The sequence below is a fragment of the Carettochelys insculpta genome, chromosome 17, assembly GCF_033958435.1.
Source record: "Carettochelys insculpta isolate YL-2023 chromosome 17, ASM3395843v1, whole genome shotgun sequence".
NCBI lineage: Eukaryota > Metazoa > Chordata > Testudines > Carettochelyidae > Carettochelys > Carettochelys insculpta.
Window position 1 is genome coordinate 15,625,892 of NC_134153.1, and position 15,943 is coordinate 15,641,834.

Below are 15,943 nucleotides of genomic sequence, written 5' to 3' on the forward strand. Positions count from 1 at the left end.
CAGTAGTGAACTGATGTCTACTCCTGCAGAAAGGCAGTTATCTTATAACCCTAAACTAACAAAAGGGTTGGAAGGATGACCACCACTTGCTTTTTGCCCAGGAACATGACAAAGATATGTGAAATGATGAACTGCATAAAGAAGTCCATTCATCCTCCTTCATCATATCAGAGCTGGGGCATTAAGTGAAATTGAAAGATGTGTGGTATTTACAATTGATTAGAGGAAATACTTTTACATGATGCATAATGAACCAGTGCCACCCACTGTTACAAGATATCACAGAGTCAGAGAGATTAATAGGACATCAGAAAGGATTTGCATATTTGGATAGTACAAAGTAACTTTAAAATAGATACAATAGAAGAGGATAATGAATCACTGTGCTACAGTGTATAAACCAACCACTAATGGCCAGGATATAGACAGCCACTTCCTACATATGGAGATAATTGTCCATAGTTTGTCTCTTGCATTTTCCTTTGGAGAATCTTGTGCTTAGTACACTTGGACTATGTCTAGACTAGAAGGTTTTGTCAGCAAAACAGCCAGAATACAAGAATACAGAGGGAGACAAATTAATTGGAATTCATTTACAAATTTGACACAATTAACCTGGGCCTGAACAGAGATCTTGGCTGTGTCTACACGAGCCCCAAACTTCGAAATGGCCATGCAAATGGCCATTTTGAAGTTTACTAATGAAGCGCTGAAATACATATTCAGCGATTCATTAGCATGTGGGCAGCTGTGGTACTTTGAAATTGACGCGCCTTGCCACCGCACGGCTCGTCCCAACGGGGCTCCTTTTCGAAAGGACCCCGCCTACATCTGCTCATGGGAATAAGGGGACTTCGAAGTAGGCGGGGTCCTTTCAAAAAGGAGCCCCGTCGGGACGAGCCGCGCGGTGGCAAGGCGCGTCAATTTCGAAGTGCCGCGGCCGCCCGCATGCTAATGAATCGCTGAATATGTATTTCAGCGCTTCATTAGTAAACTTCGAAATGGCCATTTGCATGGCCATTTCGAAGTTTGGGGCTAGTGTAGACACGGCCCTTAAGTAGCTTATGCATTACAAAGGCAATTTCTCCACATTTGATGTGCGAAGGAGTAGGCCACATCCTACTTAATTTGCTTCATTCTCTGGTCCTACTAGTAACAGGGAACACTTTCTTCCTCCCCACCCCACCTTCTACCAATCTACTCCCTGCTGTAGAAACATTGGATTCTTCTTTTGCACTCTAGTCATCTGAGGAACTGGGTTTTACTTATGAAAGTTCATGACGTAATAAATTTGTTAGTCTCCAAGGTGCCACAGGACTGCTTGGTATTTATGACTAGCACAGCTATCCCTCTAAGGCTATGTTTAAATTACAGAGCTATTTCAGTATACTGAGATCCTGAGATAGCTACGCTGCATCTGTGAAATGTGCCCATTATTTCAAAATATTTTTTGAAATAATGGGCATGCTATTTCAGCATCCCTGTACAGCTCATTGCGGAAGGAGTAAGGAATGCTCAAAATAGTGTGGTATTTCAACATTTAGGTCTGTGTAGACAGCGCCAAATGCCAAAAATAGCCTATTTTGAAATAAACTCAAAATAAGATACACAATTTGCATATCTTATTCTGAGTTTAGGACGCAGTGTAGCTGTACCTAAGACAATTCTCCTTATGGTCATGCCTATGCAAATACTTTAAAATTGTAACAAATTTCTAAACAACAAGAAGTCCTGTGGCACCTTATAGACTAACAGATGTTTTGGAGCGTAAGCTTTTGTGGGCAAAGACCAGCTACGTCAGATGCATGCTCCAAAATATCTGTTAGTCTACCAGGTGCCACAGGACTTCTTGTTGTTTTTGAAGATACAGACTAACTCAGCTACCCCTCTGATACTGAACATATTTGTGGGTGCAGTTGTTCAGATTCCTTGAACACCTATATGTGTTCACAAGGGCAGAACAGGAATTGAAAAATCAGCACTCTAATCTGGATGCCTTTTGTGTGAATGTGGTTTATAAGCCCTGTATAACATCCTCTCTATGTAGAAGTCTAAGCTTTCACTGTTAGACATCCAAACATTGTTAATAAGAATGAAAACAACAGGCTATTGGCAAAAAAAATAAAATAAGGATGGTCTCTTGCCTGAAAAATAAATCTGAGCAGTAACCTCCTAATATAGCAAAACACAATGAGACTACTGCCTGATGCACTGTTATTTAGGAGACTACTAGGACTAAAAAAATTACAATTTTTGCTACATTTGATGTAAGAAATCAGAAGCAAATATCTCTTCTGAGACAATTTTGCAAATCTACTGAATTTATGAGGATGAAAGGCAAGTCATAAAAAGGTCATGCCTATTAATTTCGATCCTTGTGCATATTCTTTTCAAATTTAGTAAGATTTGTGACATTTGGGCAAATAAATTTGCATTCCTTTAATACTCTTCATAGTAGCTGTGTTCTACCCTGATAAGTAGATTTCAGATGGTATCTTGTAATTCTGATATACTTACTTTTTTCAAAATAAATACAAGCTTTATTATTAGCCATGTAATTGTCCAGTTCCATTTAATAGATATTTTTCTCTTAGAGAAATCACTTTATTTTAAATGTCTGTCAGTAGGGTTCTAATGGGTTTTTTGCTTTTATAGCTAGACTTTCTGTTTTGATGATTGTTATGGATTTTGGCAGCCCCTATGGAATAGCTTTGTCATGTCAGGTGCTACCATATAGTAGACAGAGTGAAGTCACAGATCACATACAGCTAAACATCTCTGACCACAATTTTATCACTAACTGTAAAAATGTATTGACTGAGCTGTGAACCCTTCATTCTTAGTTCCTGTGCTTCCCTTGTGATTCAGCTTAGGCCCAGCATTCAACTGCTAAAGAATACTTCATTGTGCTCCATCTGGAGAACGTGCCTATGTCTCCACCCTTCCCCTGTGGAGAACATCAGTGCATGTTTTTGATGGTTGCCTTCTGTTTAGGCCCAGTATAAAAGCCTGACCTGACCCCTGACATTGATTGAGCCCAGAGGCTAGGATGCAGGGCCATGCTCATCACTAGTCCATCAATAGGGATCCTGCAACCTAAAGTGTAACAAAATATAATAAGCTAAAGCCCAGGGCTATGGAGAGAGCCATGCGCTACTCTATGCCGTATGCGCTATTCATTTGCAATTGACTACTGCTACTGTACCCAGAAGAAGTGCCCCTCCCCAAGGAACCTGAGTGTTCTACCACAGTGGGAACACGTCTTTCACAAGTCAAATTTGAGGTTGAGCACTACCCCATGCAGTGAACCAAGGAGGCTGGAAAGATTTTCTTAGGAAGGCTAAGGCTGCATATATGCTATCCCAGACAGTTTTATGACTCAAAGGGGAAAGAGGCCAGCTTCAAGAAACCACCCGAGCAAACACAATTCTGAGCTGCATCTGTACAAAGAACATTTTATGTTGCAGAGTGTGTGTGGTGTGTCTGGTGAGGTGATAAGGGTGGAGAGCAGCCATAAGAGAGGGAAACAGCCTGTGGGATTAACTGAAGCAAAGGAAAAGGTTGATTAAATATTTATATGGCCCATAATTGTAGGTCTACAAGCTACAACTACTTGGCACATGTCTATATGGCCCAGAATTATACACTGATGGTGCATAAAAGCTGGGTCCAGCTGGCAATAGAATAAAGAATGCAGGGAATGAATCAACATTTTATAAAAGCTGTGGAGTTGCTACACAACACAGCAGTACAGAATGAGAATTTGTCAGCTTGCTTTCACTGACATGTGCAGGGCTGATGAGCTAGGTGCCAGACTGCTAAGCAGAGAAGGAAGAGTTCGTATTACAGGGTGGACGACATTGGATCCAATCAGTTTCGGAAGGAATTTAAAGAAAAGATTAAAAGGTAATTAAAATGGGGTTGTACAACACTAATCTCTTAAGTGAGTATGGATTACTGAGCTTCACCAGCAGTGTTTTCAGTGCGTGCAAAATGTTGATGGAGATTTTTTCTTCTCCCTCCCAGGTCAGCATTCAACAAAGAAAGACAAGAAGATGAGTAAATGAGGGTGAAATGGGAGTTTATACAGCAGTTGATGTGACTGCAGAGCAGTGCTGAAGACATTGTGCAAAATACACTGGATGCTTTCTGGTATAGAACCTTACAAGTATGTATGGAAAAGAGAAGCTGAATGAATGATTAATTTGAATTTTGAATGCCAGTTGCAAAACCGAAATAATCATATCAGCTGCAATCTTTTATTGTATCTTAATTTGCTAAATATCATGACCATGTTAACTAGGGATCTGATCCTACTAAAAACATAGGCACTTCCATAATTTTACTCATGGGAATAATCCCATTGATTCCATCGTTAGTTGCATGCTTAAATGTTTGCAGGATTGGGCTCTAGGTGCAGTATATGCACTAATTTCTATACTCCTAAAACAGAAAAATAAAAATCTTCCACTAAGCTCAGTGGAAGTACAGGATAAGACCTTCTATTTCTTTAGCAGCCTAAGGCCAGATCATGTTCATGTACAAAATGACATGGATTTGTTGAATACACTGGAGGGAGACCAGTCAATACCAGATGAGAGGCTCCAGTAGTGCTGAGAGGCTCCAGAAGGGGTGGAACCAAGGGTGGAAGGGGCAGAGCCTAAGGAATTCAGCACTGAGCACTGCCATGACGCTGGCCCTGCCTCCTCCTTTCCTCCCAGCTGCATGAAGCTGTGCTGCCATGGCAATTCAAAGGGGTCTGCAGCTCTGGCCACCACTACTGCTGCTTTGGCTGCCTGGCTCCACTCCTGGTCCCTGCAAAGCAGCTGGCCCCACTGTTGCGGGTCCAGCCAGGCTCCCAGCCACCAACCTCACTGCTGCCGGCCCAGCTGGGTTCCCAGATGCCAGCCTGGGATGGCTTCTGGCTCCAGCAAGGGTCCAGCCATTGGTCCCCTGTTGCTGCTGGCTGCCAGCTGATCTGCTTCTAGCCCAGAAGGGCTCCTGGCTCTCAGCCCCTCTGCTGCTGGCTGGTAGCCTCTGCCAGACTCCTAGCCACCGGGGTTCTGTGGTATAGGAACAGACATGGTCCTGTTGCCAAACCAACCTATACTAAATGATAGCTTCCATGAAGGGTGACCTTGAATACCCAGTGTGGAGGATGCCATTTTAAGAACAAAATGGTGTCTTCCATGCAACGAAAAATACTGTTCTAGCATAATGCAGCTCCATTGCACCACAAAACAGCAGTATTCTTCAAGGTTTAGTAACAATTGTATTTGACATTGTTGTGAATACATAAAGCCAATCCCGTGAAGAATATTGGATTTGAAATACAGAAGCTATAGACAACTGCAGCCTTAGTGCCAAGATATCCTCCTAGCTCAGTTGCTTTAGGTCAACCATGTCAGTGCTTGTAAATCAATACATAGAACAGGGAATTATATAGACATGAAAAAACCTCATCTTTCTAAAACACAGCTTCTAGAGAAGAGGGTGTGGCCTTACCTGTTAGGTTAGGACTGGCAGTCAAGCTTCTTGGGTTATGGTACTGGTGATGTGACCCTGGAAATATTGTTCATCTTCTTTGTTCCTTGCTTTACCTAACTGCAAAATCAATATGTAACATGTATAGTTTTCACAAGGATGTGGTTTCAGTTCAATTCTCAAAGTCCACAAATCACTCTGATATGCAACGTCTCCTGAAGCTGCTCTGGGAAGAACTGACCGAAACTTTTCAAATGAAAAAAATTTCCTATTAAAAAGTGGTGTTTTGTTGAAAATGACATTTATCCCTTTAAAAAGAGTCATTTTTCAATGATATTTCTCAGTTTTCACCTCTCTGTCTTTCTTTTCACTGAACATTTTTTGCCTAATGTTTACCAGTTTTGCTACCACCAACTGAGCCCCAACTGTGGTGGCAACAGAGGGACTACTAAGTATAGGCAGGGCTTTGGGATGCTACCAGCATATTAAGCACAACATTGTATAACGTTGCAGTGAAAAGGGTTAGCTGACATGGTGGTTAAAACACTGGTAGACTCCTGGAATGCTGTCTACACTAATGCTCTGACCACTGGAGCAGAACTGATGGTAACAATAATGAGAAATTGCCAGCAAAAGAGCCTAGATTAGAGAATCCAGAGGCACAAGCCCTCCTGGGTCTTCTCAGTACAATTTGGCTTCTTTCTGTCCCTTTTATTCAGGCCTGTGCCTATTTAGCATGTAGTCTAATGAAAACTTGGGATAGATTTACATCCTCCGAGTTTGTTGCAAACTAATGATTCCTGTACACAAGCCCTAAGGTGCCTAAGGAAATGTCTACAGAGCAACTAGACACCTGCAGTTGGCTTGTGCCAGACAACTTGGGCTCATTGGATTGTTTCACTGATATGAGACTTCTAGGTGTGGAAGACTACTATCAGAGATGGTCTGAAGTTCCCAGAGCTTGGGTTCCTGCTTAAACATACTCTTAGTCTTCCAACAGGCCTTTGAAAACTTTAGCCTTAGCTGACTAACCCCAAGAAGTGACAGGCCTTCAGGCTGAGCGATACTCCATTTTCGGAACATGGAAATTAACACTCACTCATGTAGCAACTAAATTAATAATAATCAGATTCAAAATAAACTTGAGAAAAGACTGCTCAAAACCTGCAGGGGAAAACCAGTGGAGCTAGTTTTGTCAGATAAATTATATACCAGCAACTAAAGGTGATATCTTACCTAAAGAAACTCAATCAAAGGGTCTGTTTAAATGCCATTTAAATGTAAGTGGAAACTTTTAATCGTCCCTATTTAAAGGAACTATCTGTTATACAAAGAGGCATAAATCCACAGTAGCCTTGAGAACTGGAAAAAAGTGCACAGGATCTTGTTTCTAACAATCAATTACTTGCTGACTTGTACAATTTCACGAATTATTAAAGAAAATCAAAAATTGATAGGATTGACTTTCACTCGTGAATTGACAATGAAAGCACTCAGTTTCTCTTTCCAGGAATGTTTTAGAACTTAAATTTTTAACGTGATTTTCAATGAAATGAGATATGTCAGGCAAGCACATGGTTTATTCATTGTAATAGGTTTAACCACTATAATATGTAGACAGAATTTATGGCTAATAAAAACAGTAATTTTACCGCAATAGAGGATCTTAAAAAATGACCCTGGTGATGTACATCTCTATGTTAAAAACAGTGGAAAAAGGTAATGGAATTTGAATGATAAAATAAAAGGGGTAAATTATGATGGATGAAGAAGAATTAAGCAAACATGATTTGTCTTCCGTGATGATGTGAAAAAGCCTCCCATAAAATTGTAATACAGATTGTGAATATTATGCAGGTACAGAATAATTCATAAAAATCCTTGAAAGTGTCAATGACTACACTGCATCTGCTACCTGTATTTCCTTCTCTCTGCTTATGTAATTACTTGAATCTCATAACCAATGTCTTGAGAACTAGATACAACAGTGACATTCTTCAAGTGCCAGTGTGGGAAGCAAGATGTTGTTTCTGATTACCGTTAGATACCCAGGAAAACCCTAAACATTTACAGCTGATGGTAAAACTTTAGGGCTTTTTTTCCACAAAGGAAAACTTGCAAAGAACCAAGGACTTGGAGCATTTTCCCCACACTGCCAACAATTCTAAGGATACCCCACCAATCTTTCACTGGGGACATTTTTCAGAGCCTTTCAGCACTCTTTCCTCCCTATCACATGATACATCCTTTTGTTTTCCTTCCTTGATTTGTAGTGACAGCCCTAAGCATATGCCTATTTTCCCCAAAGAATACCTTGAGGCATAACATATATTACAGTTTCCCTTTAAACAAAATATAGTGACATACGCATTTAGCCCAGATAATGCAAAGAAACATCCTTTCAAGCTGTGTGACTGTCGAGGGAGGGTACAGAGTTTAGCCCGTTTTTTATTCATGCCAGTACATTAGTAATTAGGGCTCAGTGTCTGAACCATGACTGGGTGGCGTGCAAGTGAAAGAAGCTGCATCCTCTTGCAGTGGTGTCTTTGGAGACCAGGACAAGGACTCTGAGGAAGCATGTCAGTAATTTCAGTGACCCGAGCAACTCTGTAGCTACTTGCTGGTGGATGTCAATGCTCAAAACATGTCCCAATAAATCTCTCTGGGGTGTTGAGTGGTGCCAGCAGACCTGGGCTTTAACACCCGTTTCCCAATGCAGGCAGCTGACTTGGGCAAAAGGTTTAGATTTGTAGAGGGCACAGCTTTCCTGATGTTTGATTCCCATCTCAAATTTAACTACTAGCTTCCTGGATTTTGTCTCTTCTACAGATTGAACCTCCAAAAGCCAAGATTATCTGGACTGGCAGCATCAATGGTCCAGCAGGACCATGGATGTTCTTGGACCAGAGAGCCCTGGAAGCCAGGAGTTGGTCAGCAGGAGGGCCTGCAGATGGGTGCTCTGCTGAGGCTGACATCAGCAGGGTCAGCCAGCCAGGGTTTACAGCAGCAGGGCAGGCAACCGGAGCAGGTATGGTGGCAAGGAGACAAGCCAGGGCAGGCATCCTCAGTGGGGCCAGCAGCCAGAAACCCACCAACCTGGGCTGGAAGAAGAGGTGGGGGGGGGGGCGACTGGCCCAGGCCAACAGGGGGTGTCAGCTTGGGCCAGGAGTGGAGCTGGGCAGAGGGGCTGGAACTGACTTCCCCAGCCTGGCAAATTGCCTTGTTTGGGACCAGTCAGGTCTTGAGGGTGCTAGACCTGGGAGGTCTAATCTGTAATTGAAAGAGTATCTCAAAACAAACAGTGTCTCAAAACATGTAAGAGCAGGTAAAAGAAACAGAATTAAAAGCACAAATTCAGCACTAGTCCCTAAAAGCACAATCTTGCTACTTGATGATTAAATGAAATTAGCATGAAATGTATGTTTGTTTGATGCCTAGTACAAAGGCACTGATCCCCCTGGAATGATTAATAATTTCTCCTGGAGAAAGTGAGTTCTTACGCCCTCCTTGTGTCATCCAAAAGTTTTGCAAAATCTTCTACAGCTTTACCTAATGAGGATCTGCATCTGCTATTGCAACTTAATGGCCGTGTCTACACTAGCCAAAATCTTCGAAATGGACATGCAAATTGCCATTTTGAAGTTTATTAATGAAGCTCTGAAATACATATTCAGAGCCTCATTAGCATGCGGGCGGCCGAGGCACTTCGAAATTGATGCAGCTCGTCCAGACGGGGCTCCTTTTCAAAAGGACCCCGGCTACTTCAAAGTCCCCTTATTCCTATGAGCAGATGGGAATAAGGGGATTTCGAAGTAGCCAGGGTCCTTTCAAAAAGGAGTCCTGTCTAGATGAGCTGCGCAGCTGCGAGCCACATCAATTTCAAAGTGCTGTGGCCGTTTGCATGCTAATGAGGCACTGAATATGTATTTCAGTGCTTCATTAGTAAACTTCGGAATGGCCATTTGCATGGCCATTTTGCAGTTTTTGGCTAGTGTAGACATAGCCAATGAAGTACAGTACAGACATATTTTTTAAATTAAGACATTGTCCCATTGTCCCATTTCTTCCTAGTTTAACTAATTACCCAGCCTCACTCTTTTTCCTCTTTCTTGGGGGACACAGTATTCAGAGGCATAGTGGGATCATCTCATGTTAAACTATTTCTGAAGCTGCTGGTATCATATATGAAAGAGGGTGGTTGTCTTTACAATAACAGTCATTACTCATTAGTGTCCACTTCAAGACTTTTGTATTTCTTTTTCCACTAATCTCTAACTTTAAATAGTTTCTTGGCATCAGCCAACTTCTTTTATAATGACTGCATTTCTTTCTTAAAGTTCACTCCCACCTTATCTCGTCTTATATTTGATTTGGAACCCACTTTTCCACATACAGGTCTGACCTGGCTTTGATTTTTCACTTTCTATTAGCAGCATCACAGTTTTCCCTGTGATTCATTTCTTCGGCAGATCACATGCTTCTTTTTGCTCTCTCTCAACAACAAAGCTGATTTCAACTCTATAGGGTCATATACTGCCTTGATCCATTCATGCAATTCTGCTTGACATTAATGGAAGTCCCATGTGCAGGCCAGAGTTTGTGATCCCTTCTTAGGTCAAAAACCTTAGTAATTTGCCAAATGCCACCCTAAATTAAGACCATGCTGGGAAAGCAATAACAGCAAAGGGGGAATTCAATAGTATGGAACAAAATAAAAGATGCACTTGCCCCCTTCAGACACAAACACTGTGTGAAGAGGAAGAGGACATGAGGCTAAGGCAGAAATAACATGACTTTCTGTTACTATGGAGGAGGAGGAGGAGGATGTCTCATTTTGTCTCAATAAGAGTCAAATACTAGAGATGGGACAAGAAAGCAGCATGAAGAATCTAATGCAGAACATGATTAGATTTCACCAAGGGTTCAGAGTTTGGACTAGAAGCTGTATCTGGGTTAGGAATGGGTTAGACACTGATGAAATCTAGTGAGCTATTGATATAAGAAACTGGCTCCAAATAGCAGAAATCTCACAAGGTTGCCCAATCTCCTGAAATGTCCACAACTCAAATGGTGAGGCCCAGGCAAAGCTAGACAGTCCTCTGAAATTTTCTCTATAGCTACCTTTGTTTATTAAATGGCCTCTTTTCCTATTGACAAATCCTACCTCCCCATTCCCAGTGTGTGGTTCCACCCTTCAGGAGCATGAAGTTTTTTGAATCCCATGCTGGAAATTCTTAGTTCATCTGTTCCAGATGGGTTTCTTTTAGATCAGTATGGAGGAAAGCCTGGTGGAGCGTAGTCAGGGCAGTTTGCTGATAGCATAAGGACAGAGCCACAGTTACCTATGTGCAACCCACTGGCTAATTCCCCTGAGGACATACTATAGGAACTGGGAAGGCTACTGCAGTCCAATGTAGATGTTTACTCACCGTCTAGGTTAGCAATATTCATGAAGAAATGGGTAATTTTACATTATTGGGCTCAACATAAGACCTACTGGATGAAAATTTAATTCCCCAGCAGGGGAACTGGTCTCTTCTGGCCTAAACAGACCTGCAAATCACAATTCATAATTGTTTCCTTGGATTCATTTTTTGTGTATGGTCACATATACAGAGTAACTTCACTGAATGGCAGGGATGCTACCCTGGAATAAAATGGTATGTTACCAATTTAAGAGCAATTTTTTATTCTCCCTTGTAGTTATAGAAATCTGAAGTGCAACACAAGATTTGTGATTCTGCTTTCAAAGGGGTAGAATTTAGGCAGTGATGAGGAATTTATCTCTGGAGCATAGCAAGTGTTGGAGTAAGGCTGGGGGAGGAGCAAGGACAAGACAATTGTATTTGGTGCTACACAGATCTAACTGACATTGCCAAAAAAGCCAATAGGGAACACAGAAATGGTCACAGGACAACTTTAGCACCACTCTGCAACCTGGCAGAAGGATTCTTCCCCTATACAATGGGGGCCTGAAAGAATACTGCTATTTTTATTACGTAGCACATCCATTTAAAGGTCCTATTGTTCCTGGTATATGGTGTACTTCCTCCACTTTTTCAAGAAAGCATGAACAGGGGTTTCAGTCTTTCAGAGTCTAATAGAAGTTTTATCCACCTTCAAGCTAGAGAAGAGACAATTACTGGAAATGTAAGATCACAACCAACTATAGTTTGATCATTAATACTGTAACAGTGATGGAAAATTTTTCCCCAACACAGTCACAGTGTGAAAGTGAATTCTGAAATGATTGAATTCTGTGCCTATAGGAGCAGAGAGTAGGAGGGAGGAGGGGGGTTGAGGGATGCGGTGGAAATCTGTGGAAGGTGTCACAAAAAGGAGTGAGCTAGAAAGATTCTTTAGGGTTCTGCTGTGTATATTTACTTGATTGCATTACTATGCAACTCTAGCAAAATATAGGATTGACCCCAAATGAAGCTGGCCTCTGCTAAAAACTTAGTGTAAAGTTTTCTTTTGAAAAAAATAGCTTTTAGTTTGACAGACTTTCTAGACATTTTCAATATGGGGTTCCTTTATTCCTGAATCTCTTTTGCAGATTGTGCAGTCTCTGCAAAAGGATTGAACAGATAATTTTGTTGACATTTTAGACCAAGTTTTCAAATGCACTGGACATAGGTGCTCAAACACCCCAGTGCAGCAATATCTGGAGACTTATGTTAAAGTTTTACCTTGCACAGCAATTTTGAGCTGCCACAAAAAAAGCAATCCAAAACAACTGGCTATTTTAACTCTTCAGAGTCACAGTGCATGAATGTGCACTGGAAACAGTGTTTGTCCTTAATCCAGCATAAGATGCAGACAGAATGAATGGACTTTGCTATTTTGTTGACACTACCAAAAAAAAAAAAAAAAGAGATGAACTATGAACTTCACCCGTGATCTTAAGGAAACAAAACATGTCAGAACTTTATGAAGGCTTTACTGGGTGGATATGGATAAACTAAATACTGTACTATACTTTGGTTAACTCATTTCCAAACTGTATTATAGAACAAATTCTGCCCATATACACATACAAGATATACCCATGCAACCTTTTATATCATTCAGTGGAAATGACTTGCACATCTGAGGGCAGAGCATGGCTTCACATTTAATTAAAACTACGTTTCAGACATGTTTATTACTCCAAGGTGAGAAAAGGATAGTTGTCATGAAGTATTTGTTTTGGAGCTCATAAGGCAACTAATAGGGCAACAAGGTTTTTCCAGTCATAGACATATCTATTGCATTAACATGAAAATGTCACCGAAATTAACACTGCCAGAGAGGTTTAATGGAAAAAGAGGGCCACTTTACAATGTATTTGATCAGCAGATTCACGCCCGTTATTGTGACTCAACATAAGATACACACTTTTGGGGACTGATCCAACACACATCACAAGGATCATAACTGCACTCTACATAACACCAGAGAGACTTATTTTACAAACGATCAACAGAGGGACCTCTTCTACTGACTGAGATACCTGCATTTGCATACCAGTATATCTTAGAACTGGTGGTAAATCAAGCAACTTGTTCATGTCCATGTTTCATGGACAACAAGGGGATGTGAAATCACCATTTCTTTTCATTATGTTCCTAAAGTTGACATTAAAAACTGTATATAAGCTGAAGGGTATCTTTGGGTTGTCTAGAATTAAGCTCTTTAAGTTTATATAGATGACACCATAAAACTGCTAGATATGTTTGAATTAATCATGATACTATTTGCTGCCTAAAAATTGGCATTGTCCACTATGGGTTACAACAAAAACAAGAAGATGAAGGTCCAGCAAAGCATTAAAGCACATGCTTAACTTTAAGCCCATTAAAATAGGGCTACTCATATGCTTAATGCATGTGTGTGCACTCACATTGTATAAATAAATATACAAACTTAGAATTTATATATAACACATAAAATGACAATTATTTTTATCTTTGTTAACCTGCAACATGTCCCTAGGTGATTTGCACCCAATTTTAAGCAACAATCTTGCAAACAGTTATGCACAGGCTTACATTTACTCATATAAGTAAGCCCATTGATTTTAACGGTGCTACTTATATCATGAAAGATATTCACATGCATATATCCCAATTTACAGCCTAATTATGTAGAAATGGAACCTTTATCTATGCATCAAGTTGCACTAATTTTAATTTTATAAGTTTGGCTTGACTATGAATTATTCTTTTAAGCCATGGCCTGAAACATGAATGATGGAGAAAATCTTGTTTGAGTTCCTTTTCTAAAAAACCCTTAGCTTGTTACCTAATACAGCGCACAAAGGTTGACCTGTATGGTAGGGCTTCTTTCTTTGAGGAAAACAAAACAATGATTTTAAGTGGCTTTGAATGTGGATTAATGTTTCATCCAAGTTGTCAGGCAGTGATGTGAAAGAGAAATGTTAGAGGACCTTAACAGAATACTAAGTCTGAGAAGTGTCTAAAAATACAGGTGTTAGACAAAGGCAGAAATTCTTTTTTATAGTTTAAAAAAAAAGTCAGACTAGAACATTTCTCAGCATGGAGCAAGGGAAGGATATGTATTGTTGAATAGGCTGACCATACATTCAGGGAACAAAAGAGTTACGGAAGTACATGACGTTATACAAAACCAAGTATTTCACTGGAGCTTTGTACTATAGGCTAAGAATAAATATGGTGAATATGTGCAAATGTCCACTGCAAAACTCATTAAAATTATTAATGAACTTTTAAATGGAAAAAATTAAAAAGCAAATTCAGCATCCAAATTATTTTGATACTAATCAGAACAGAGGGAAATATTTGTTTACAGAAGATCCTAATTTTTTAAAATGTTCTCCTAAAGAAGTTACTTGCCCTCACACAATTAAATCTTTCTTTGTAAAAGCTCATGATGAGAAAAATATTACTGATAGATTTCATGACAATAAACCTTCGATATAACAGACTAATGTGAGGGTGGGCTGTCCGTTAAAATCAAAAGTCCACTATATTGGAGGGTTTACTTTGAAGGTTTGCTCCTCCAACTCTCAGCCACCTGTGCTGTGCCTTGAGCACGGCAGCTCCTTAGGCTCCAAGCTACCCATGCTCAGGGCAGAGTGTGGCAGCTCTCCTGGCTCTGAGCCACTGCTGCCTCTGTGTCCTGCCCCCACCAGCTGGGATCACTGCTGTGGATCTCAGCCATAGGGAAGGGAACATGGTGGTGGCAGCTCTCCAAGCCACAGCCAGGGACCACACAGCTGCGATAGTCTCAGGTGCAGGGGGACTGGTGGCATCTCTGGTAAGTCACCAGTACTGTATTCTACTTTCTTTTTTGGGGGAGGCTGTTGTACGTATATTACCACCAATGTCTTGTAAAATGGGGTCCACTATAGCAAGGGTTTACTGTAACAGGATTACTGGGAAAAATAGATAAACTAATTCAGACTGCGTGTAATATTGTACATCACGTAGAACGTGTCTTTTAAACTGAATGAAAGAAGAAACACCTCCACTCGATTTTATTTAACAGAAAGAACTTGGATAATCTAAAATAAGTAATATGGTGAAGTATGTCATCTCAGATAAAAGGCACAAACACAAGAATGATGAAAATGTAGAAAAGTTAACACTGTACATTACTGGTCACAATGGATGTGTGATAAGATATATTTTATTCTGCCTAATAAATTCATCATCTCAGCAGTTTTGCTCTGAATGTTTTATTGAGTTATATAAGAAAACTGGCAAAGGCTAAGTCTAGACTGCAGGTTTCTGTCAGGTGTCCTGAGGTCTCCTGACAGAAGTCTGCTACTCCGGAAGCCATCTGCCAACCTCCCGGTCATGCTCGTTCCATGAGGAAGAAGGGATGCCGCGGCAGAGGGGGTTTTGCTAACATTTGGCCCTGTATAGATGAGCCAAATTTTGGGAAAGCATCTCTCGACAGAACTGTTGGCAGGAGAGACGCAAATGCGCTGTGCAATTTGTGTTGTTTTTTTTTTTCTGACAAATCTCTTTATTCTAGACGTAGCCCCAGACTACTGATCTCATGGCTAAGGGGACACGAGTAAGGATGGAACCTTGCTGAAATCTGCTATTTTCAAATGTGGATTGCTTTGTCACAGTCTAATAACAAATTTTATAAATCCACATTGTAAAGACTTTTTTAAAACCCAAATAGAATGTAGTCTAGTTTACGATTGCCCTTCAAGGAATTACAAATATAGTTGACTATGAGAAGAGGGACTTTGCCAAAGTTCATTTGAGTCAAAGGAAGACCTGGGCTTCAGATCAGGCCCCAAATGCATAAGAAAGAGGCATTTGGGGGTAGATATATGTTCAAGAGGATGAAATTCTTCCCTATACAGTAAGACATGAGAAGGCAACTGTATCACCTAAATGACTTGAGTGGGATTTCCATGACCATTTTATCTCTTTGTCTTGTACAGCCCCTGGGCACATTGTTTGTGCTTAACATGTAG

At 40.6% G+C, this 15,943-nt stretch overlaps 1 long non-coding RNA gene across 1 annotated transcript in view; it reads right to left on the minus strand.

Annotated features, from left to right (window-relative positions):
- The window catches only part of LOC142022385 (uncharacterized), a 272,372-nt gene that overhangs the window by 86,667 nt on the left and 169,762 nt on the right, over positions 1-15,943 (minus strand). The window contains exon 2 of the long non-coding RNA XR_012647947.1: positions 5,506-5,604. This is a non-coding gene — a long non-coding RNA (uncharacterized LOC142022385). The remainder of the gene's footprint in view (positions 1-5,505; positions 5,605-15,943) is intronic.